Here is a 6000-nt window from a genome sequence, read left to right on the forward strand (position 1 = left end):
CTCGCAGTACCAAACAAGACATTCCTGAAAGTCACCATCAGTTCCCCATCAGTCAGCGGATTGAGAGCCAAGAAATCTTTACATCTGTCCAAGTACAACAGAGGGTCAGGGTTGTCTTCCATCCCGCCAAAGGTAGGAAACTGCAATTTAAGGGGACATTTCCCCATGAAATGGCGGCCCAAATCCCCTGAAATGGGAGAATCATCTGGTGAACACGGCGGACTCTCCAATACTCCTGCATGCATTGTCGACTGCAGCCGATGCCGCTGGGGAAGTGCCGCCTGATCACTACCAGGACTAGTTTGAACCGAGGCATCGGCTAGTGCGGACACACGGAGATTCTGTGTTCTAATGGTGGACATGTCACCCACCATCCCCTCCAAATGTTGGGAGCACTTCCAGACCTCAGACTGTAAGTGCGTGATATTCTGTAACACAGGGCTTAGAGTTTCCTTCATCGCCTTTAATAGGTCTGCATGGTGGCTTTGCAAGCGCCAGTTCAATGTAACCGAGTACTGTTCACGTACATAATTGAACTGTTTATCCATGGCCGATCTCAACTGCCGCAGTTGCTCCTCATAGTATGCCGTAAGATCCTTGGTCACAACACCTAGAGCAAGCTTGAGTTCCTCCTTATGGTTGCTCTGTGCCTCTGAAAGGGACTGGAATCCTTCCTGGATGCTAATATGCCAAGATTCCTGGGCCAAGTGCTTGGGCCCTGACCCAGTGGTGGCTTCCGATGAAGCAGCACCACCTTGCGGCAGAGCGAGCAAAGGTAGCGTCAAGTCGGAGTCCCCACACAAATCCATGTCCAATAACGAGTGATTTGTCATAGGTGAACCAGAGATTGGTAGAGGATCCTTTAATACTCCCCCAACTAACACAGAACTTTCTGCTTCAGGTCCAGTTTTGTGAGCCTCAGAGGGGAGGTTCAAGATATCCTCCAGAGCTGAAGCCATCCTTTGCATTGAGACACAACCACAACCCACAACCAATAATGATTGTTTGCAGTTTTTTTTTGTTTTGTTTGTTTGTTTGTTTGTTCACATACAATAAAACAATTTTTCCCACAACACAGTCTTTTTTTTTTTTTTTTTTTTTTTTTTTTTTTTTTTTTTTAGTATTTTAGGGTTCTTTGAACATTGGGCGCCATTTTTTATGTAGCGGTTTGGGCAATTCGTATTATCCTCAACCCCACAAAGGATACATGGTTAACTCATGACCCACAAAAAAAATGCTTTCGAAAGACCTTGTGGTATTGTATAAACAATATAAATAACACAAAATGAACACTTAAATAGAGTTAATAAGGACAAACACACCACCATTTGAATTTCCCAAAATCATATTAGAGCACTCACACAAAAAACAAAACTCTTCCACCAATCAGTCCAGGTCCATAAACAAAAATAGTGCTCCGTTCCGGGTTTTCCCCGTTTCTCAATACAGTTCCGTTTAAACAGTCCAGTTCCAACAAAATAATCCGCCTCGGGTTTTCCCGGAATTCCAAACAAAAATAAGGAAGTCAGTTCAGTTTTTCACCCCAAAAGCCCAGTCGAAAAAAAAGAAGAAAGATAACGAAAAGAGTACAGTGAAGTCACCCGGCCTAAGCCGACTCACGGTTCAGGGGACGGGTGGCAACGTGCGTTGTCCGGCGTTGAAAACACGGACGATTTGGTGTATTCGTGGCGATAGGCAGAGAGGCTGCAGTATCCACGGCTCGCGGGCAACCAAGGTAGATTTACCGACGCGGACTGAAACGCGCGCTAATCGCCAAGGATAGGCTTACTCCGGACATGAGGGTTTCTCTCCTGCTGTTGCACACACCGGCGACCCCCGCCATACTGAATTAAATCTACTGGTAGAAAGACGGAAGAGGCGGGACTCCGAGGGAGTGGCAACGTGGAGCTAGCTCACTGGCTGACTGGGCTAGTGGGGTGTGGAAGTAAGTAAAAAAACAACAGAAAACAGAATGGGCAATCGCATACCAAAACATAACATATATTTACAGCATGAATGTAAGGCATTTGCCTAGTCCCGAACATAGTTCAAATCCCCATTATTATTATCTTTTTTTTTCTGTGGGATTGATCGCCACAATGTGCAGCATCAAATAATAATCTGTCAGACAAAAGACAACAAAGTAAGTAGCTAGAAAAACTCTTCAGTGAAGCAGAAGTTTTATAAATTGACATTAGTGTTGTTTAAGCGTCCAGTTTATCTGCAGCTGCTTTACATTACAGTAATGTTAATGTAGCTGATAGTTTGATAGCTTGACTGCTGATGTATTCACACTGTGTGTCGTTGGTCCACAATTTCTGTAATTAACACCGTACAAGTTAAAGTTCTGCTTCATGCCCTGTCAGACTCTTAAGAGGAAGCTTTTTACATTTCCAGACTGAGTGAAGGAATCAGGAGAGACGAGACAGAAGTGAGGAAGAATCACAGGATGGAACGTTAATGGTGTTGAAAGAAAAACAAGGAGAAAGTAAAGAACTGATTGAAGAAGGAAGAAGGTGAAACTGATTCAACATGTAAAGAAACAGTTGAAGGAGGAAAGAGAAACACATAGAAGCAGCCCAGACGTCAGGTGATGGAGACACATGAACACATTAAAGCAGGAGGCAAAACAAACTGGTAAAGTCTAACTTCCACCTGTATGTAGATCCAGGGTGCACACACTTTTTCAGCATGTGAGCTACTTATAAAGGACTCATGCAGGACTCACGCAGGACTCACGCAGGCAGGCATTGCAGAAAGGAACGGAGGATGGATTTTGTTTTCCAGTGACTGGTGAGTCCTGCTGTATTAATTATCTATAGAGGTGATTAAGATTGTTGTTGGTAATGCTGGACTTTGCTGCTGTGAGAAATATGGCCTAATTTCTATCTTTCAGAAAATCTTTCCTTTATTGTCTTTTTGTTGAGCAACATGAGTGAACGTTTACCATAGGAAGACCGGGTTGGCAGTTTAGCTAATGCATGTGTGGGAGAAATAACCAGGTTAGCATAGTTTCAGCTTGATGAGCCGGTGCTTTGAGTACATTTGTTAACAGGTGTCAGAAGGTGATTTTGTAATGGACTTATTCTTAATGACGTAGTTTTTATATTGTTTAGATGTTAGTTGTTGGTGATGAGTGCACTTCAGCCTCTTTTACACAGCCCGTTCAAAGCGGGAATACTGCGCCTGTAATCCGCCTCGCTGTTCTGTGTGACAGCCTACATGGCGGGACCGGGAGCTGACGCTGTTGTTTAGCCCGTATTCAGACCACATCAGGCGGTGCGGCGTACAGCTGCAGGGTTGAGGAGGTGTGCGGGGATGCAGGTGTGTTTGTGCTTTGGAAAGTAACCGTTGTGAAACAATCAGAAAATAACGTTTTATTGATCTGATTCATCAGCTTCCTCACTAACGTTACTAGCGCTCCCTCTCTCCATTCACTCTCTAGCTCACTCGACCACAGCTGCTCTCTCTCTCTCTCTCGTCTTTTTTAAAATGAGTCGTGAAGTCGACAGAAAAGTCTAACTTAACTTTTAACGTTGTCAAACAAAGAGAAATGTCCTCCCCTCGTCCTAGTAACGTCTCTTTACTTGCTTATGGCAGAGTTTACAGCTCTGATCAGTCTGATCTCCGTCACGCCTCTGAATCCAGAACGCCGCTACGCTATGAAAAGCTCACACGGAGGCGGCTTTATGCCGGCTCACTGTAAAAAAGTAAAGGCAAAGGCGTCTTTATGGCTATAATGTGTTTCTCTGTATAGAAGAGGTGTGTGTGTGTGTGTGTGTGTGTGTGTGCAAGACCCCACAGTCCGCTACTGCCACTGACTATCACTGTGACAGAGGAAGGAAAATATTACTGTCATAGATGATGTCACTGATGGACTTACCTGAGCAGGTGAGCTCCATGATGGAGGAAGAGGAAGATGATGATGCACAGTCCCTCAGTGCAGATCCAGAATGAACACAGTCAGATCTGATCAACCATACAGATCTGCGTGAGGATTCATTTCTGCTTCCTGTTGAAACAGCAGAGCCACAGTCCAGATCTCTGCAGGCTGCAGCTGCTTCCTTCAGGGTCCAGTCAGAGTAATACACTGGTCTCCACTCTCCCCGTTTCACCTCCAGTGTACCTGCACAGCGATTGGCTCCTCCCACCAACCTGACAGGCTCTGAACAGAAACAAGAGAGTCATCAGTAAAAGAATAAAGTGAGTTTCATTAGAACAGAAATGAAGCCAAATGAAAGCTGCAGCTCCTCTTCTACCTGAGCAGGTGAGTCCAACAGCTTTGCCAGGTGAGCAGGTGCTTCTAGCTGAGTCTGATCTTCCACAGTCCAGGAGAGCAGACTCATGGCCTCCACACTGGAACTCTTTGGTCCACATCGGAGCCTCCACTTCTCCATAGAGCGCCCCCTGGAGGACTGAAGGAGCCCCACAGCCGAGCTCCCTACAGACCACCTCTGCATCCTGCTGGTCAAAGTCAGCTTCACACACTGAGGACCACGACTGCTCAGACTTCACCTCCAGTCTGCCTGAACACAGACTAGTCCCATTCACCAGCCTGACAGAGTCTGGAGAGAGAGAACCATCATTAGTTTGGGGAATATTTACCTGCAACATTCATACCAATAAAACTTTTTCTGAATTTGAAAGTAAGAACTGATAAAGAGAGAGAGAGCACATTCATACCTGACTCAAGTCTTTATTTATAGAAAATATTTCAAGCTATTTGTAGGATTTGAACTTGTCTTACTCAGGCTCCATCTTGTGGGAGCATTGTGGGAAAGAGAAACACATAGAAGCAGCCCAGACGTCAGGTGATGGAGACACATGAACACATTAAAGCAGGAGGCAGAACAAACTGGTAAAGTCTGACTTCCACCTGTATGTAGATGAATTACTGTTCTGAAAATATCTTTAAAAGCACAAACTGTTATCCAAATGTAAACTAAAGGACATCCTAACAAACAAAAGTCAAAGCACAAGATTAAAACCTGCTATAAAAGGACTAACAGATCTTTGAATACAGGCACTAACACTACACAACAACTCTATTAACATGATGATTTCTACAGCTGTTAAAAGGTGAGTGACCTCAGTAACTGTTGGAAACACAGCACTAAAACTGACAGATAGTTTCTGTTATAAACACTAAATGCTGATTCATCTAGAAGTCAAACTGTTGTCTTGATTTGGCTTTAAGTTTGAGGAAATGAGTTCCTCTTAAGTCAGTTGAGTTGTTTATTTATATTACAAACATGGATCTATATTAAGGAGCATATAGACGGTGTGGCTGAGGTAAGGTAGGGTTTACTCAAGCTTTTTTACCACTACAGCCCTGCTCACAACAAACCAGTTTCACAGTCATCATCAGATTCTCACATGTTGACGTACTGACGTTGATGGCTGAGTCGGTCAAGTCTGACAGTCTGACAGTGACATCACTAGATCAAGGACAACGTTTACACACATATTTGATGCACTGTCACTATGGTTTGCAAAAGGACTTATCCTTCAGTGATGATGATGATGATAACTGAAAGTCTTCTGTTTTAATCTTCATAGTGATAATTGTGTGTAATTTGTTATTTCTTTGTAGTTCATTTGCACCTTTAGTTTCATTAGGCCCTAAAAATAATACTGTAGTTGTCTGATTTGGGATCAGACTTGATCTTGCTGGTGTCACTTTATTACACTCAATTTTATGTTTATTCTTGTTCATCAATTTATAGTTTATTCAAAACATTTTGTTCAAAATATTTTATTTTGTTTATACTTTGGATGTTTGTTTTGATCTTGATGTTAATGCAGCTAAATTCCTTAAATGAAGTTTTTTATGAGTAAAAAGTAGAATTTGTTGTCATATATATGCAGATGGAATATGATGCAGATTTGGTTTGAGTAGAAACGGCTTTGGTTCAAATAAATGAACGTTGATCAGTGAGAGGTGATCACACAACACAGAGAACTCCTACATTCATGTGTAATACAGAGGAGTCAGAGAGC

Source organism: Thunnus albacares, chromosome 20 (genome assembly GCF_914725855.1).
Source record: "Thunnus albacares chromosome 20, fThuAlb1.1, whole genome shotgun sequence".
Lineage (NCBI taxonomy): Eukaryota > Metazoa > Chordata > Actinopteri > Scombriformes > Scombridae > Thunnus > Thunnus albacares.